Genomic DNA, 20,260 nt, shown 5'->3' with positions numbered 1-20,260 from the left:
TGACATATGTATGTGTAGTGATGTTGGGTTGATGTTTGGTATCCGACCCTCTCTCTCCCCACCTTAATATTTTGGAGACAAGGTATCTCATTGAATCTAGAGCTCACTGCATCAGCCAGACTCCTTAACAAGCAAATTCCTGGATCCCCTTGTCTCCCCTTCCTCAGCTCAGGAATCACAAATACACAGGAGTGTACCCAGATTTCTATATGGTGTAGTTACAGATATGGGATTATAACTAAAGGCTTCATATTTGGGTGGTAAGCACTTTACCCTCCCCTAGTATACTAAACACCTATTTTTAACCATCTGTTAAGTTTGCCTTTCTGATTGCGTTAGCCAGATGTTGTAGTTCACGCCTGTAATTTCAGCTCTCTGGAGGCAGGTTTCAGGCTTACCTGGGTTAGTGAGATCCTAATCTCTACCACCAGTTCTAGACTAGACTAGATGGTATCTGCTGACTAGCTTACATTCCAGACTTTGTGACCCTGGCTTGGCCAGGTAGGTCCATTCATGGGAGACCTGGATGATGAAGAAACATTTAGGAGTAGTTCCAGTGAACAAATCTTGCAAGATTGGAAAATAAACTAACAGCAACAAAAAAATCTACAGGAAACTCTAATTGGCTGGGGGACACTATTATATATACATTGATTTTCCTCCAAAACAGCAGTTTAGATAAATTATTCTCTCTTGAAAAATCAAATGAGGTGGTGAAGGCCAGAGCCTTAAAGTTAGAAAATCATGCCTCCCCATTCCTCAACTTCCCCGCGATTAAAAAAGCCAAGGTTTTCTCTTTATTTGTGTCCGTGGGCCTCTGTGTAATCTTTATTTGTGGATGCATTTAAGGCCAGAAGAGAACATCAGATCCCTTCGATGTGGGAGTCGGGCAAAACAAGGGCTGGAGATGGTAGAAGAGCTCATAGCATTGTCTGTTCTTCCAAGGACTTGGGTTCAAATTCCATTATCTACACGGCAGTAACAATCATCTGTAACTCCATCCCAGGAGTTCCAATGCCTTATTCTGGCCTCCATGTGCACCAGGCACACATGTGGTACATACATACATGCAGGCTAAAGAGAACACAATATAAACATATATAATTTTTAAAAATGAAAAATGAGGCTAGAGAGATAGATGACTCAGCGTTGAGGAACACTTGATGTTCTTCCAAAGGAATGAACTCAGTTCCCAGCACTCCACTGAGGCAGCTCACAACCACCTGCAACTCCATGGGACCTGAAGTCATCATTTGGCTCCACCGGTGTGGGAGGATAGCTCCAACCTATCCAAAGGTTCTTGGGGGGAGGTGAGAGGAATGAGAAAATATTAGATAAAAATATAGGTAGAGATGCAGTCAAAGACAGAGATACATGATAGCTTCAGGGGGGCCCTGGGTCAATATCCAGCTGCCTTGAGATTTATTCTAAGTGGTTTTTTATACAGTACCAAAAGGAGAGGCAAAATACCTCCCACTTTCAAGATCAGAGCACAATATACAGCCAAATGTACACCCTTGAAAACACCTGGTAACCATGCCTGTAGCCAAATTATCCCAATCTGCAGCCCTGTTAGGTAAAGCAAGCTCAGATTCTCTGACCTTGAGGAAGGTCTTACTAGGAAGCCTCTGTGGGCCCACACACACCAGGCACTTGTAAACCCATAACATACATACACAAGGACACATGTTTTAAAAAGACAAAACAAATATCTGTGAATGAATGAACTAATCCTATCTTAAAAGAATAGTCTCAGTGAGTTGAAGTCCTCCATGTTTTCTGTAATAGACTCAAAATTGTAGCCATTTTGAAATCAATTTTTAACATGACTATTCCATGCCATCCTGTACAAGAAGTTTCCCATATTTTTGAATGCTAAAAGTCCCTACCTACTGTGAAATCTTTCCTGGTGTCCATCAAGATATGGCTGCTCAGCAAAGGCTTTTCCACATTCAAGTTTTCTCCCAATGTGGAGTTTTTTATGTAGGCACCTTTGCTGCTGAAGGATTTTCCACATTCATTACATGCATAGGCTTTTTCTCCACTGTGAATTTTCTGGTGAACTCAAAGGTTTGACTTCAGAGAGAAGACTTTCCCATATCTATTACATTCATATGATTTTTCTCCAGTGTGGATTTTTTTTGTAGTTGTTGTTGAGTAAGGTCTTTTGCTCTGGAGAAAAGCCCTGTCACAGAGATGACACCCATAAGCCCTGAACCCGCATGGATTTTCTCATTATTGATGGCATTTGCTTTGTAGGCAAAAGCCTTTTCCCACAGTTCCCATTTGTAGAGTTTCTCCCCTGTGTGTGCTCTCTGCTGTTTCACAAGAGCAGACCTGAAAATAAAAGATTTCATACAGTCCTTACATCTGTAAGGCTTCTGCTCCTTGTGAGTGGTTTTTTTTTGTTTTTGTTTTTGTTTTTTTTGTTTTTTGTTTTGTTTTGTTTTGTTTTGTTTTTCTAGACAGGGTTTCTCTGTGTAGTTTTGTGCCTTTCCTGAATCTCACTCTGTAGACCAGGCTGGCCTCGAACTCAAAGAGATCCGCCTGCCTCTACCTCCTGTATGCTGGGATTAAAGGTGTGCGCCACCACCTATGTTGACTAAAGGTTGAGATCTGTTTGAAGGACTTGCCACATACATTGCACTCATAGGCTTTCTCATCCTTGTGCATTTTCTAGTGATTGCTGTAAGATGACACCCACGAGAAGTCTTTCTCACAAGCTTGGCATTTATACCGTTTCTCTTCGGTATGAATTTTCTGATGCTGAATGAGATTGATCTTCTGTCTGTAGGCTTTTCCACACTCACATTTACAGACTGTTCTCTCTGAATGAATTTTCTAGAGCTAACTCAGGTTTCACAGCATTTTAAATGCTCTGCCACATTTATTACATTTAAAGGATTTCTCTCTATTATGGATCCTCAGATGCCTATGAGGTGTGGCTTGGAATTGAGTAACATTCCACAGGCATTATATTCAAATTGCTTTTCTATAGATTTGCATGAATTAGAGCCAACAGATTATCTGTACTCATGAGAATTGTTTTTTATGCAAGGCTTCCTATCGAGATGATATTTCAAATGCCTTCAAAGTAGATCATATTCTGAGAGCCCTGTCCTTGAAGGAACATCATCATTGCTTGGGAGAAACATCTTTTCATGTGCGCTGCACTGCCTTTTTGCTTAGTGAATGTTGTCTTGTGTATTGATACAACTCCTTTCTTGAGACTCTCCTCTACACTCATGGACATGTTAACCTGCCTTTCCATATTCTGCTCTTTTTCTGAAATGAATTACAGAGAAATGTTCTATCAGAAATTTCCACTCTTGTGATTTGAGATGAAGATGCTAGAAATCACCAAGTGGAGCCATTCTGGTCTCAGGGAATTAGACTTAGTTTATCCTCCTGAGGAAGTGTCTGATCAGCCATTTCAACCAAGTTGGTTGGCTACCAGGGATGAACAGCTAGCAGCACTAGTCAGGGGCTGGAGAGATGCCCTCTTCTGGACTCACACAAACATGCTGACACACACATACACATAATTAAACATAAAAGAAACCAGGACCGGAGAGGAGGTTCAGCAGTTAAGAACACTTGTTACCCTTCCAGAGGACCCCAGTTAGACTCTAAGCACCCACTTCTGGTCACTCATAATTTTTTAATTTTTTTTTAATTTTAATTAATTTTTTAAAATTACATTCATGATATTCATTAATTACACTAGTGATATTAATTACATTTGTCATATTCATTGATTACATTTGCAGTATTCATTCAGTAATTGTATTTATGATATTTATTAATTACATTAATTTTTTTGATTTATTACATTCATGATATTGTGTCCTGATATTACTGTCCATTTGTGGGGTTTTTCCATCACACTGATCAGAGCTTCTGTACTTAGGAAATCATTGCTCTATATTCCTTTCTTCTCTGTCTTGAGATAATGTCTAATCTTTCTGTCCCTATGAATTTGTATATTCTATATATTTCATGTAATACAATTCTATAGTATTTGTCCTTTTTTAACATAAAAACATTTTATGTACAACTACAGGAGAAATAATACTCAGATAGTTTGATCATAAACATAGGCTATAATTTAAATTCCAGGGTTACTTTAAACATTGAAATATTTTCTCTGTAGAAAAATACTAAAAATGATAACATTTCCCAATAAGCCCTTTTAAGCCAAATGAGAGCTGAATTATACATATAAATATTGCTTAGATTCTGAGATACAGAATAAACCTATCTTCATCTGTTCAAAGAGCTATGTTTTACTTAAGTTGTGTGAGATTTCTATTCATCTTCCCCTCCACTGTTTGATTTATGGTAGACATTTTTCTATACGCTAATCCATGTTCTAAAAATATTTTAGCCTCCCCTCCTAAAAGTACAGCCAGTATTTTCTTTCATCAGCTTGATACAGTACAAATTATTATCCTAATAATGAAATGTTTCACCATATCTTGCCCAGTGATTAGGTAAAACCAAAACTTATTATAAGCCACAGTCATCCTAGGGTCCCCGCTGCTAGGTAGCCTCCCTGGATCCGTGGGTTGCAGTCTGATTGTCCTTTGCTTTTTAACTAGTATCCACTTACGATTGAGTACATACCATATTTGTCCTAAGTCTGGATTACCTCACTCAGGATGATATTTTCTAGTTCCATCCATTTGCGTGCAAATTTCATGCTGTCATTGTTTTTCTCTGCTGAGTAGTACTCCATCGTGTATATGTACTACATTTTCTTAATCCATTCTTCAGTTGATGTGCATCTAGGTTGTTTCCAAGTTCTGGCTATTACAAATAATGCTGCTATGAACATAGTTGAGCATGTATCTTTGTGGTATAAATGAACGTTCCTTGGTTATATGATATGGCTGGGTCTTGAGGTAAATAGATTCCCAATTTTCTGAGAAACTACCATACTGATTTCCACAGTAGTTGTACAAGTTTGCATTCCCACCAAAAGTGGAGGAATTTCCCCTTGCTCTGCAGCCTCTCCAACATAGACTGCCGTTAGTGTTTTTGATCATAGCCATTCTGACAGATGTGAGGTGGTATCTCAGAGTCATTTTTATTTGCATTTCTCTCATGACTAGAAATGGTGAGCATTTCCTTTAATGTCTTTCAGCCATTTGAGATTATTCTTTTAAGAATTCTCTGTTTAGATCTATAGCCCATTTTTAACTGGATTGTTCAGTATTTTGATGTCTAGTTTCTTGACTTCTTTATATACTTTGGAGATCAGTCCTCTGTCAGATGTGGGGTTGGTGAAGGTCTTTTCCCACTCTGTAGGCTGTCTTTTTGTCTTATTGACCATGTCTTTTACCCTGCAAAAGCTTCTCAGTTTCAAGAGGTCCCATTTATTAATTGTTGCTCTCAGTGTCTGTGCTGCTGGTGTTATATTTAGGAAGTGATCTACAGTGACAATGCGTTCAAGACTACTTCCTACTTTCTCTTTTATCAAGTTCAGTGTAGCTGGATTTATGTTGAGGTCTTTGATCCACTTGGACTTGAGTTTTGTGAATGGTGACAGATATGGATCTATTTGTAATCTTTTACATGTTGACATCCAGTTATGCCAGCAGTATTTCTTGACGATGCTTTCTTTTTTCCATTGTACCATTTTGGCATCTTTGTCAAAAATCAGGTGTTCATATGTGTGTGGATTAATGTCAGGGTCTTCAAATTGGTCTGTATGTTGGTTTTTATGCCAGTACCAAGCTTTTTTATTACTATAGCTGTATAGTAGAGCTTGAAGTCAGGGATGGTGATGCCTCCAGAGGTTGCTTTATTGTATAGGATTCTTTTAGCTATCCTGGATTTTTTTGTTTTTCCTTATGAAGTTGAGTATTGCTCTTTCCAAGGCTGTGGATAATTGTATTGGGATTTTGATGGGGATTGCATTGAATCTGTATATTACTTTTGGTAATATTGCCATTTTTACTGTGTTAATCCTACCTATTCATGAGCATGGGAGATCTTTCCATTTTCTGATATCTTCTTCAATTTCTTTCTTTAGAGACTTAAAGTTCTTATCATACAGGTTCTTCACTTATTTAGTTAGTGTTATCCCAAGGTATTTTATATTATTTGTGGCTATTATAAAGAGTGATGTTTCTCTGATTTCTTTCTCAGCCCTTTTATCATTTGTGTAGAGGAGGGCTGTTGATTTTTTTGAGTTGATCTTGTATCCTTCCACTTTACTGAAGAAGTTTATCAGCTGTAGGTGTTCTCTAAGAGAATTTTTGGGGTCACTTATGTATACTATCATATCATCTGCAAATAGTGAAAGTTTGACTTCTTCCTTTCCAATTTGTATCCCCTTGATCTCCTTTTTGTTGTCTTATTGCTCTAGCTAGAACTTCAAGTACTATATTCAATAAATATGGGGAGAATGGACAGCCTTGTCTTGTTCCTGATTTTAGTGAAATCACTTTGAGTTTTTCTTTTTTTTATTTGATGGTGGCTGTTGGCTTGTTGTAAATTGCCTTTATTATGTTTAGGTACATTCCTTGTATTGCTGATCTCTCTAAGACCTTTATCATGAAGGGATGTTGGATTTTGTCTAAGGCTTGTTCAGCATCTAATGAGATGATCGTGGTTTTTTGTTGTTGGTTTTTTTTCTGTTTTCTTTTTCTGGAGCTGAGGACCGAACCCAGGGCCTTGTGCTTGCTAGGCAAGTGCTCTACCACTGAGCTAAATCCCCAACCTAGGTTTTTTCTTTCAGTTTGTTTATATGGTATATTACATTGACAGATTTTTATATGCTTAACCATCCTTGCATCCCTGGGATGAAACCTACTTGGTCATGGTGGATAATTTTTTTGATGTATTCTTGGATTCGGTTTGCCAATATTTTGTTGAGTATTTTTGCATGAATGTTCATGAAGGAGATTGGTCTGTAATTCTCTTTCTGTTGTATCTTTGTATGGTTTGCGTATCAGGGTAACTGTAGCCATAAAAAGAGTTTGGTAATGTTCCTTCTTTTTCTATTGTGTAGAACAATTTGAAGAGTATTAGTGTTGCTTGAGTTTTCCTGCCTTGCCCACAGTCAGGGCAAATCTCTCTCACCTGCCAGTCCCACAGCCACTCAGACCCAACCAAGTAAACACAGAGACTTATATTGGTTACAAACCGTATGGCTGTGGCAGGCTTCTTGCTAACTGTTCTTACAGCTTAAATTAATCCATTTCCATTAATCTATACTTTGCCACGTGGCTCGTGGCTTACCGGCATCTTCACGTGCTGTTTCTCATCCTGGCGGCTGGCAGTGTCTCTCTGACTCAGCCTTCCACTTCCCAGCTTTATTCTCCTCCTTGTCCCGCCTACACTTCCTGCCTAGCCAATGGCCAATCAGTGCTTTATTTACTAATCAGCAACACATTTGCTATACAGAACATCCCACAGCACTCCCCCACCCTTTTTTTTTTCAAAAAGGAAGGTTTTAACCTTAACACAGTAAAATTACATATAATTTGGGAATTTGGGCGTAGCTTCTCTTACTACTTCCTGCTGGAGGGGGGCGCTGTATCTTATGGGGATACAAAGAAAATTTTAGAATTATGGAATAGTCCATGAGGGTGTATCATCTGAGCCAGTCACCTTGAAACGGTTCTGGATGTTGGATCATCTGGGCCATGGTGTCATCGGAGACCTTTCAGGGGGTCTTGGCTGGTCAAACCTGATGTATCTTAATCTGGAACAAATCCATAGTCTCTGGCTTTCTGTGGAAACAAAAGCAGAGTCTCCTTTCCAAAGCAACACATCTTTACATCCAAACTTTGAAGTCAAGATATCTTTAAAATATACATATTGGCATAACTCAACAGCTTTTACAATCAAATGTTTTTCTGCAGTTAAAAATCCCAAAGACAACACAATCCAGATTCTCTGTGTAATATTCATCTTCATGTGGCTTATTTTTTATATTAATTTTACTGTCTCTTTAAAGACTTTATTTTTTAAAAACTATTTCTTTATATAACTGTATATATTCCTTTTTCTTTCTCTTTCAAAACTACGTACATTTTTACACACATTGTAAACTATTACATCTGAAACTGTCTTATTGTGAATCTATTGCTTTAAACTGCAGCAGCTGTGGCTGCTGGCTCTGCCCACCTCAGCTTCCCAACATGGCTACATTTACTACCGGCTCTGGGAGCTTTCGTGGGTCTATGCTTTTATCCAAGCAGCGTGTAGTCCAGAAACCTCTTTTTTTTTTTTGTACTAGCAAAGTCTAAATCCACCATGCAGCTTAATGTGCCACTTGCAGAGGACTCATTCCTGCCATACTGCAGGTCGAGCATGCACGCTAGGAACCCACAAGTAGCTCAAATCTGCAGCTGCTGCTCATTTGAGAGAGACAATTAGGAACTGTTTTTAGCTCCATTTTAGAACCTTTTTCTCAGTTTTTAGGTGGAAACTCTTGCCACCACGTTGGACGCCATTTGTAGCTGGAGTTTTCCTGCCTGGCCCACAGTCAGGACAAATCTCTATCACCTGCCAGTCCCACAGCCTCAGACCCGACCAAGTAAACACAGAGACTTATATTGCTCACAAACTGTATGGCCGTGGCAGGCTTCTTGCTAACTGTTCTTACAGCTTAAATTAATCCATTTCCATAAATCTATACCTTGCCACATGGCTCGTGGCTTACCGGCATCTTCACATGCTGTTTTTTATCGTGGAGGCTGGCAGTGTCTCTCTCTCTCTCAGCCTTCCACTTCCCAGCTTTATTCTCCTCCTTGTCCCGCCTACACTTCCTGCCTAGCCAATGGCCAATCAGTGTTTTATTTATTGACTAATTAGCAACACATTTGCCATACAGAACATCCCACAGCATATTAGAATTAGGTCTTCTTTGAAAATCTGGTAGAATTCTGCACTGAAACCATCTGGTCCTGGGCTTTTTTTGGTTGGGAGACTTTTAATGACTGTTTCTATTTCCTTAGGGGTTATTGGTCTATTTAAATAGTTTATCTGGTCTTGATTTAACTTTGGTATGTAGTACCTATCCAGAAAATTGTCCATTTCTTTCAGATTTTCTAATTTTGTGGAGTACTGGTTTTTGAAGTATGTCCTGATGCTTCTCTGGATTTCCTCATTGTCTGTTGTTATGTCCCCCTTTTCATTTCCGATTTTACTAATTTGGATGTTCTCTCTTTGCCTTTTGGTTAATTTGAATAGAGGTTTGTCTATCTTGTTGATTTTTAAAGAACCAACTCTTTGTTTCATTGATTCTTTGTATTGTTCTCTTTGTTCCTATTTCGTTGATTTCAGCCTTCAATTTGATTATTTCCTGGTGTCTATTCCTCCTGGATATATTTGTTTCTTTTTGTTCTAGAGATTTTAGGTGTGCTGTTAAGTCAGTCACTTGTATGAGATTTCTACAACTTCTTTATGTGTGCATTTAATGCTATGAATTTTCCTCTTAGTCATAATTTCTTACAATCCCAGATCCCAGGGATCTAATGCCCTCTTAAGACTTTAATGACCACATGAATACACATGACCTATACTCACACACACACACACACACACACACACACACACACTAAATTTAGAAAAATTACCCTTAAACAAAAACAACAATAAATGGGTTGTGTGGTGATGGATCAGTGGGTAAAGTCCTGGCTGTGAGAGTGTTAAAACTAAGTTGAATCTGCAGAACTCAGGTATAAACTGACATGGCAGGGACACATCTGTATTGTCAGCAAAGCAGAGACTGGAGAATTCCCAAAGGCTTGTGGACCAGCTGGTCAGTTGTATTCAGGAGTGAATGAGAGACCTGGTCCCCAATACAGTCAAAGGGGATAGTGGTGGTGTTGGCACACTCGTTTATGATAGCACAAGCCGGGTCAGCCTCCCCTTTGGTCTGAAGTGAGGTCTGGGCTTACATGGAGCAAGAAAATAGGTGGCCAGCTATGCATCAGTCTTCCATGGATAATGAGCAGTCAACACCAGCATTGCATGTGTCTCCTGGAAACAGTGGAGTTCATCAGTCACAGGCCACTCAACATTTATCAAGGATGTCAAGGCCTTTTATCTTATCTGCTGAGGAATCCAGGCAGAACGAGGGTGAAGGGGTGTCACAGTTCATTATGTCACTACCTGCGCATTGTGAGGGGTACTCCTCCTTGCCAGGGATGGCATATAAGATGCCTGACATGCTGCCAGCAGAAACAGGAGATGAAGGACCCAAGATTGTGGACCACCAACCCTCCTTGCATTCCCCTCCGGATCTTCTGCTGTGCGTGCCTCTAGAGGACCAAGGCAGAAATGCCTACATGTCCCAAGGTCATGCTTTATGGCATGCACATGTCACAGTCTCCTCCATATAACTACTTCTTGTGATGCTAATCTTTTTCTCCTATCTGATCTTCATGTTCTGGGTTCCTGGATCAATGGTGATTTCTGTGATACAGGAAAGGAGTGAAGTAAATTTCACAGCCCTACATATTTGACTGGGGGGTGGGCTATACATGGTCTTTCTTCCGCTCTGATGAGCTTGGACGACATGGATGGATCCACACCAGATATCGACCACATAAATTCAAGGATTGTGGCCAGCAGTTCATGAGATCTTACCATCTCAAGCAACACCAAAAAACTCTTCACACTCATCAGCGCGTGCCAGATTTCCCAACACCTAAGACCAACAGTGGACCGACAGATGGACAGAGAGGTGGTCCTCTTGCTTCTGGTCAGTGGCTTTAGCTCCCTTTCCTGGATTCTCAAACCCAAAACCCTGTTGCCCAAGACTGGGTCATCTCTGGGGTAGGTAAAAGTTCAGATGGAGACAGGAAGTGATGGGGAAGCCCACATGAAGCTTTTGACACCATCGTGAATTCCTCAAACTCTGGTGCCCTCGCTTCTCAGGGATTACTCACTTCCGCCATTTAGCCAGATGAGAAGATGGAGCCATAGACTGGATTAATTAGAAGTTCTTTTCTCTTGTCAATCCCTAGCAGGAAACACTGTCATACCTACACTATGCAACCCATGCTCTCTCCCAGGGTATTCCACAGTTTCCAGGGCCAGACCATGGGAAAGATATCTTAGTGCTAGAAGGTACTAGACACATCATGCTCTACATCAGACTCTCTCTGGCCTTCACCACTCATGCACCCAGAATCTCTCTTCCAAAGTTTTCTACAGAATGCCTCTCTGCAGGACATGGCATCTGGCATTCCATGGGTCACCAAAATCAAACCTTGTGAGGAGATTAGTATTCATGGGGAGAACTTCAGTGGAGGGGAGGTAGGGGAGAGGCAGGTAGCAATTCTCTTCTCTATCCCCGGGAATTGTTGCAAGGCATTTTTGCCCCCTGATAGACTGTGGAAGACCTCCCAAGCAGCCCACAGACACACCCTTCATTGTTGGTCATCAAGCAATGCCCATCACAGAAATGTGTGGCCTTGGGTGACTTCATTCCTTCCATTTCCCTTGATATTCTCCCTCCTATACCTGGCTTTGAATGTCCCCAATAAAGGCAGTGTGTAGGCTGTTTATCAGATGGCTTGGGGAATGGGAGAGCTGAGGACAAATCTCACCATAACTTCTTCCTTACCTGGCCCAGGTACCAGGTTGCAGATTTTCATTCATGTATTTTTAAAAAAATATATAATATTTATTATGTGCACATGTGTGGAAGTCAGGGACAACCGTGGGAGTCACTGATATTCTTCCAGCATGTGGGTCCCTGGGATTGAACTCAGGGTGTCAGGCTTGGCAGCAAGCACCTTTTTCTCATGAACCATCATAATGGCTTTGGTTTGGTTTTGCTTTTGAGAAAAAGCCTTCACCACTCAGACACCCAGAGTTTCTCTACCCAAGTCTTCTATGGTGTGCCCCACTGTAGGACAGGGCATTTGACATTCAATAGGGCCACCAAAATCAAGCCTTGTGAGGAAATTAATATTCATGGGGAGAACTTCAGTGGAGGGGAGGAAGGGGAGAGGTAGGTACCAATTCTCCTCTCCTCTATCCCCATGAATTGTTACATGGCATTTTTGCCTGCTGATAGCACAGTCTGTGGGAGACCTCCCAAGCAGCCCAGAAACACACCCTCAGTGTTGGTCATGAAGCATTGCCGCCCATCATGGGAATGTGTGGCCTTAGGTCACTTCATTCCTTCCATTCCCCTTGTCTTTCTCCCTCCTACACCTTGGCTTTGAATGTCACCAATAAAAGCAGTGTGTAGGTTGTTTATCAGATGGCTTGGGGAATGGGAGGGTTGAGGACAAATCTTCTTTTTTACCTGGCCCAGGTACCAGGTTGCAGATTTTCATTTATGTATTTTTTTTAGGGAGGGGTTTCGAGACAGGGTTTCTCTGTAGCTTTGGAGCCTGTCCCGGACTAGCTCTGTAGAACTGCTGGCCTGGAACTCAAAGATCCACCTGCCTCTGCCTCCCAAGTGCTGGGATTACAGGCGTGCACCACCACCACCCAGCTCATTTGTGTATTTTTAAAAATATATACTATATTTATTATGTGCACATGTGTGGAGGTTAGGGACAACCGTGGGAGTCACCGAAATTCTTCCAGCATGTGGGTCCCTGGGATTGAACTCAGGTTGTCAGGCTTGGCAGCAAGCACCTTCCTCACATGAATTATCTTGATGGCCTTTGATTTTGCTTTTGAGCAAGGGGTTCACTATGTAGTCCAGGCTGACTAGCGCCATCTTCTGGTGTTACATATGTGAACACCCACCTGACTTCAGGTTGCCTCCCTTCTCCTGCCTTCTAGTTTTAAGGGTCTGTAACTCTTCTGGTAACTCATCCTGGCTGTCTAGAACTTCTGGATTCCTTTGGCCATTTTACTGAGCATTAAGCTAATAGAAAGGAGCTTATCCAAGCCACAAATAATTGTCTGCCTCCAAAGTGGGTGTCTTCCCTAAGAGCTGGCACCTCCCATAGGTGTTCCATAACCCTGGGTCCTGTCCTGTGCAAAGTGTTGGCTACAGAAGGGTGACTCCATCTTACACTTAGGGCACCATGTTGGGCCTACCTAGGTGCTCAGGAGTCAGCTCACAAGACTCCACAACACAGGACATGAGGGTTGTGACCCTATGCAAGTTTCTGTGCTCAGGGTTCAAACCCTGCCACTCCTCTGGGGTGAAGTTCACAGTGATGTCCTCAAAGGTCACTCTCCCCTGTAACAGCAAATCCCCATCTGTAGGAATCCATCACTGAAGGCAGGTGTGGTGCCTAATGTCTATAAACTCAGTGTTCAGAAGGCTGAGGAAGGAGGATTGCTGTGAGTTAGAAGCCAAACAGGGCTAGATACTAAGTTCCAGTGCAGTGTGAGACTCTGTCTCAAAATAATAACAAGGCTGGGCTTGTGGTGCACACCTGTAATCCCAGCACTCGGGAGGAAGAAGCAGGTGGATCTCTGTGAGGTTGAGGCCAGCCTGGGAATCTATATTGTGAGTTTCAGGTCAGCCAGGACTAGTCAGGGAGACCCTGTCTCAAAAAACAAAAACTGAAACAAAAAAAAAAAAAAACTAGACAAAACTAACAAAACTCTTAACAAAAAGATTCCAATGGATTCTAAAGCCTAGAAAAATAAAATGTATTCCATGGCCTTGTGTGCAGGGATCACTGAATACTATACTCTTGCAGAAAACAAATTGAACCTTTAAATATTATGCAATCTAATCAAAACCCTGAGGCTAATTCATGCAACCATCTTACTGAGTCATGGTAAAAGAAAAGACTCCAGGAATTTTATGTTTCAGTGATACATCTGGAGACCAACTCTAGACAAGGTGGATGGGTTCAGGGACCAAAAAGTGTCCACCTTGTCTGGACATGCTGGTGTGTTTATCCACACCCACACCAGTAGGTTTCCTCTCTTTTTTAACATGTTCATGTATATTAGGGGCTTATTACAGAGAAGAACATGTACATTAAAGAATAAGGAGATATAAGGCAGGGTAATGGTGGTGTATGCCTTTAATCCTAGTACTTGGGAGGCAGCGACAGGCAACTCTCTTAATTGAAGGCTAACCTGGTCTATGGAGCCAATGCCAGAAGAGCCAGGGCTACATAGAGAAACCCTTTCTCAAAAAGCCAGCCAATAAAAAAAAAAAAAAAAAAAAAGAGAATCTCTCTTCCTGCCGGGATAGTTGTAAAATCTTAGATCTGAGCCAAGTCATCTCCTGCCCTCTTGTCCATAGAGGTTTTGGAGGTGGCCTCATTCTTAGCCTGTGGAGGGGTGGGTATTTGACATTGGATATAACTGTCACACCTTCTCTCCATACAAGGATTTGATCAATTGCAATCCCCAAACTCAAGGCAGAGATGTGCTGGTTCCTTCTCAGATGTTCACTTGCATGCTGTACCATACTTAAGAATCTCTTTTTGCAGCAGGGTGTGGTCATGCCTAAAACCTGTTTTTACATTGTCAATGGTTGGATCTGTGGATCTGAAGGCTTCCCTTTGCTCTGCTTGAGGTCTCACTGAGGATAAATCTGTCTGTTCCCCAAAGCTTTCCTATCTGTTCTACATTAGAGTCTTTAGTTTCTCTTATGAATTCTAAACTCAGGGTCCAGAGAGATGGCTGTTAAGCTCCAGCACCTAAATGTGGCTCACAATTCTCTCTGGCCATGATTCCAGGTATCTACCCCCATCTTGTGGTCACCGTGGGCACTGCATGCATGTTGTGCAGCGACAGCAGCACACACACACACACACACACACACACACAAAAAAAAAAAAAAAAACACAGTGAAATAAATAATTGCATTTCCTGATGACAAATGATGTTGAACAATTCCTTAAGTATATCTTGGCCATTTGAGATTCTTTTGTTGAGATGTCTCTGTTTAGATCTGCACCCAGTTTTTTAATTGAATAATTGGGTATTTTGAACCACTGTTCTTAACTAATCTCTTCTTTCGCCTACAACCCTCACTTAATTTTGCCCCATATTTTATACATTACCAGGCTTTTAGAAGTTTTCTACCCTCGAATTGTTAACTTATGTATATATTCTTACACAATATATTACTGGAAATTGTATAACCTCTTTAAATTTAGCCACAAAGCTGTGTTGTGAATTTTTGATGGTGGAAGTAGGCAGTGCTATAATGTAGAGGTGTTTTGTCTGCATACCACAAAACCAGAAGAGGACATTTGATCCTCTGTATCTGGAGTTACAGAGGGTGGAAACCACCATGTGGATACCTGGAATTTAACCTTGGTCTTCTGGAAGTGTAGCAAGTGATCTTAACCATTTCTGCAACCAAAATGAGGATTTGGAAAATATCATTTGTGTGGTGTTTCCACCTGTGAGCATGCACATGTGAAGGCCAGAGGACATTGAGTGTATGCTATCTCTTTCCACATTTCTATTTTGAAATACAATCTGTGGAACAAGGCCCCAGACCTTAGCACATCGGCCCAGCAGATTCTCTGGTGAATGTCCCACACCTGAAACTTACACTTCCCATTGGCTATATTGAATGGTTAGTAAGCTGTGGAATCCACCCTTGTCTACTCCACAGTGCTGAGTCACAAGCATACATGGCAGTGAGAAGCTTGTTATGTGGGTGCTGGGGATTTGAACTCGAATCCTCCTGCTGACAAAGAAAGTGCTCTGACCTACTGAACTATCTCCCCAGTCCCTTCAGAGGATCAGTACTATTTTCTGGCATATTTGAAACTGATGTGGTGTGAGTATCTCAGATCAGGCTGCACACCTCATAGCCAGCAACCCCAGCTGGTTTCCCTTTCCCCTTGCTACCCAGGTATCAGGTTAACAGGCTGAAAACAAGTCTGTCCTTTGGGCTATGTATTAAGGAAGTATGCTGCCTTTTGGCACTGGGTCTCTTCTATCTCTTGGGAACTAAGGGAAACCTTGCTTTGTCTTATGAACTGAAATATTCTCTTTAGAACCCCACCATGCTGTTTGTTTTAATATATGAGGCTCTCACCTAAAGGACTCTCTGTTTCAGAACATCTGTCCCTTAAGCCCCTACATTTTCTCATATCATCAGGATTTGAATATAACAAGTATATTTTACACTTCAAACATTTTTAAAAGAGTGCTTTAAAAATGTTATTATGCTAGGCATTGTGGTCCAGACATTTAAAAACCAGCACTCAACAGGCTGCTGGCAATGGTTGAGACACAGCCCGAACTGACCTATTCTGGTGATGGGATGGCCAAACACCCTAATTGTCGTGCTAGAAACCTCATCCAACTACTGAGGGAATTGATGCAGAGATCCATGGCTAGGCCCCGGGTGGATCTCTGGGAGTCCAATTAGCGAGAATGAGGAGGGTTTATATGAGCAAGAATTGTTGAGACCAAGGTTGGATAAAGCACAGGGATAAATAGCCAAACAAACGGAAACACATGAACTACGAACCAATGGCTGAGGGGTCACCAACTGGATCAGGCCCTCTGAATGGGTGAGACAGTTGACTGGCTTGATCTGTTTGGGAGGCATCCAGGCAGTGGGACCGGGTCCTGTGCTCATTGCATGAGTTGGCTGTTTGAAACCTGGGGCTTATACAGGGTTGCTTGGCTCGGCCTGGGAGGAGGGGACTGGACCTACCTGGACTGAGTCTACCAGGTTGATCTCAGTCCTCGGGGGAGGCTTTGCCCTGGAGGAGGTGGGAATGGGGGGGAGGGCTGGGGGGAGAACAAGGGAATCCATGGCTGATATGTAGAACTGAATTGTATTGCAAAATAAAAATAAAAAAAAATTAAAAATTTAAAAAAAATCACTCAGGTGGCAAAGCCAGAGGATATCTATGTTTTACACTACATGATCTAAATGGATTTCCAAGCCAGAGAGAACTACATAGTAAAATTCAAAAAAATATTGGATTTTTCGTTAATTGATTTATACATATATATGAACTATGTGTGTGCTAGCTCCTCTAGAGGTCAGAGGACAGCTTGCAGGACTGGTGTCATCAGGCTTGGTGGCAGGTGTTTTCATCCACTGAGCCCTTAGAGAGCTTTTGAATTTGCAAAATTTACATTTCTATCTATTTCGTTTCCCATGTAACCCTGATGCTATGCCATGCAATTCTGAGTAGGAAGCACAAAACCAGTTGGTGGGCAGCTAGATAATTTCATCAGAAATGAGTCACGAACACATACAGAAAACAACGGTTTTAATAAATTGACAATAGAATGGTATACATGAATTTAGGGAAAGCAAACAATAACATGAAAATCCTCCAGATCACAAGAGCAATACATATATACATTAACAAAATAAGACATTTTATATAATAATTCTTAAACATTTAAGTCCACCAGTACTTGTTCTGAACCCATTATGATGTAGGATACTAACATTGGGACATTTAGTCAGTTCCTTGCTGTGTTGTGTTGGAAGAGAATGACATCTAAAACCACTGTGTTAGGGCTGGAGAAAAGGCTCAGTGGGTAAGAGCACTGGCTGCTTTTCCAGAGGTTCTGGATTGAATTCCTAGCACCAACAAGCAGGTCACTACTGCCTGTAACTCAGTTTCAGGACACCCAGTACCTTCACACAGACATACATGCAGGAAAAACACATTAAATAAAAAAAAATTAGTTTTTAAAAAATCCTCCCATCCCTGGGGAGTGGTGGCACATACCTTAGATTGCAGCAGATGGAAAGCAAAGAAGTTATATCTCTGAGTTTGGGGCCAGCCTGCTCTACAGAGTGACTTCCACAAAACCCTGAGCCACACAGAGAAATGCTGTCTCAAAAAAACAAAACAAACCAAAAAACAAAAAAATACATGAAAAGCATCACTATAATCTTGTAGGAGAAAATGATTCATAGCCTGCATCACGGATGTATGGGTTTCTGTCCTAATATGTTGGGTTTTTTTGTTTTGTTTTGTTTGCTGCATTTTCAAGTGGTTCAGTAGGTAAATCTATCTGCTACCAAGGATCTGAGTTTCATCCCAGGTACCCATATGGGGGAAGAACAGAACTCACTCCCACAAGTAGCCCACAAGTAGTCCTTACTCTGACCTCCACATGCCACCACCCCAAATAAAAATGTAAAATGAAAAATAAAAAAGGTTGGCTGAGGGTGGTGTGTTAAAATTCTAATCCCAGTATTAGGGAAGCAGGGGAAGGTGGATCTTAGTTTGGGGCCACCCTCTTCTACACAGTGAGGTTGATGGAAGCCAGGGCTATACAGAGAAACTCTGTGTCAAAAAAAAAAAAAAGATTATGATATGCTTGTTCATGTGTATGTATATATAAGCAAAATGAATCCACACAAAATAACCCATGATTTTATTTATCTAGGACTTTTATGAACTGAAAATCAAATACTGTACTTGAAATGGATATTATTTTCAGTTCCCAGAACTTTTTGAGCAATCTGTGTATAATGTATGCATGTTCGTGTGTGTGTGTGTGTGTGTGTGTGTGTGTGTGTGTGTGTGTGTGTGTGTGAGGTTGGGTTGATGTTTTGTATCTTCCTCTCTCTCTCCCCCCACCTTAATCTTTTGGAGACAAGGTCTCTCAGTGAATCTGGATCTCTCTGAATCAGCCAGACTCCTTGACCAGAAAATTACTAGATCCTGTTGTCTCCCTTTCCTCAGCTCAGGAATTACAAGTACACAGGAGTGTGCCCAGATTTCTATATGGGTGCAGTTACATATATGAGATTATAATGCAAGGCCTCTTATTTGGGTAGTTAGCACTTTACCCTTCTTTAGTATACTAAACACCTATTTTAACCATCTGCTAATCTTTGTTTTCTGAATGCCTTAGCCAGATGTTGTAGTCCATGCCTGTAACCCCAGCTCTCAGGAGGCAGGTTCCAGGATAACCTGTGTTAGTGTGAGACCCTCATCTCTACCTCCAGCCCTAGACAAGACTAAGTCAAATGGCATCTGTTGGCTATCTTACATTCCAGACTTTCTGACGATGGCTTAGTCGGGTAAGAGACTTGTCAGAAGAAAAAACATTCAGGAGTAACTAAGGTCAACAAATCTTGCAAGATTGGAAAATAATCTAAAATAAACTAACAACAACAAAAAGTCTACAGGAAAATCTAATTGGTTGTGGATCACTATTACTGATTGCTTTTCATCCAAGACAGCAGTTGAGATAAATTATTCTCTCTGGAAAAATTAAATGAGGTGTGAAGGCCAGAGCCTTAAAGTCATGAAAACATGCCTACCCATTCCTCTACTTCCCTTCCATTAAAAAAAACAAGGCTTTCTATATATTTGTGTCAGTGGGCCTCTGTGTATTCTTTATTTGTGGATGCATTTAAGGCCAGAAAGAACATCAGATCCCTTTGAGGTGGGAGTTTGGCAAAACTAGGGCTGGAGATGATAGAAGAGCTCATAGCATTTTCTGTTCTTCTATGTACTTGGGTTCAAATTCCATTATCTACATGGCAGGCACAAAAATCTATACCTCCATCCCAGAAGTTCCAATGCCTTCTTCTGGCCTTCATATGCACCAGGCACACATGTGGTACATACATACATGCAGGCAAAACAGAACACACACACACACACACACACACACACACACACACAATGTATAAATGAAACAGGAGGTGGAGAGATGTCTCAGCATTTAGGAACACTTGATGTTCTTTCAGAGGAATGAAGTCAGTTCTCAGCACTCCACTGAGGCAGCTCACAACCACCTGCAACTCCATGGCACCTGAAGTCATCATTGGCTCCACCAATGTGGGAGGATAGTTCCACCCTGTTGAAGGGTTCTTGGGAGAGGTAGCGCAATGAGAAAATATTAGATAGAAATATAGGCAGAGATGCAGAGAAAGACAGAGATACAGAATAGCTTTGGGTGGGCCAGAGTCAATACCATGTCTCCTCAAGTTTTATTATACTGGTAATTTATAGACTACCAAGGGGAGAGGCAAAATCCTTCCACTTTAAAGATCAAAGCACAATGTACAGCCAAGTGTAGACCCTGCAAAATACCTGGTAACCTCCCATGTGGGCAAAGCATCTCATTCTACAGACCTGCTGGTTAAAGCAAGCTCAGATTTTCTGACCTTGAGTAAAGTCTCACCAAGGGAGCCTCAGTAGCCCCTACAAATTCCCCCTTCTTAATAATACAAAGATCTTAAGTGAGGGTGCAGAACTCGACTCTAGTCAGCATTCCCTAAGAGCTTATAAGTAGCTGGAATAATCACAGCAATACACCTGTTCCTTTAGGGCTGCTATGCCTCCTAATAAAGGAGTAGAGGATGATCAAGATAGAATGGCTGTTTTCAACAGGTCTAGGA

Source organism: Peromyscus eremicus, chromosome 1 (genome assembly GCF_949786415.1).
Source record: "Peromyscus eremicus chromosome 1, PerEre_H2_v1, whole genome shotgun sequence".
Lineage (NCBI taxonomy): Eukaryota > Metazoa > Chordata > Mammalia > Rodentia > Cricetidae > Peromyscus > Peromyscus eremicus.
Note: the sequence above shows the minus strand (reverse complement) of the source record.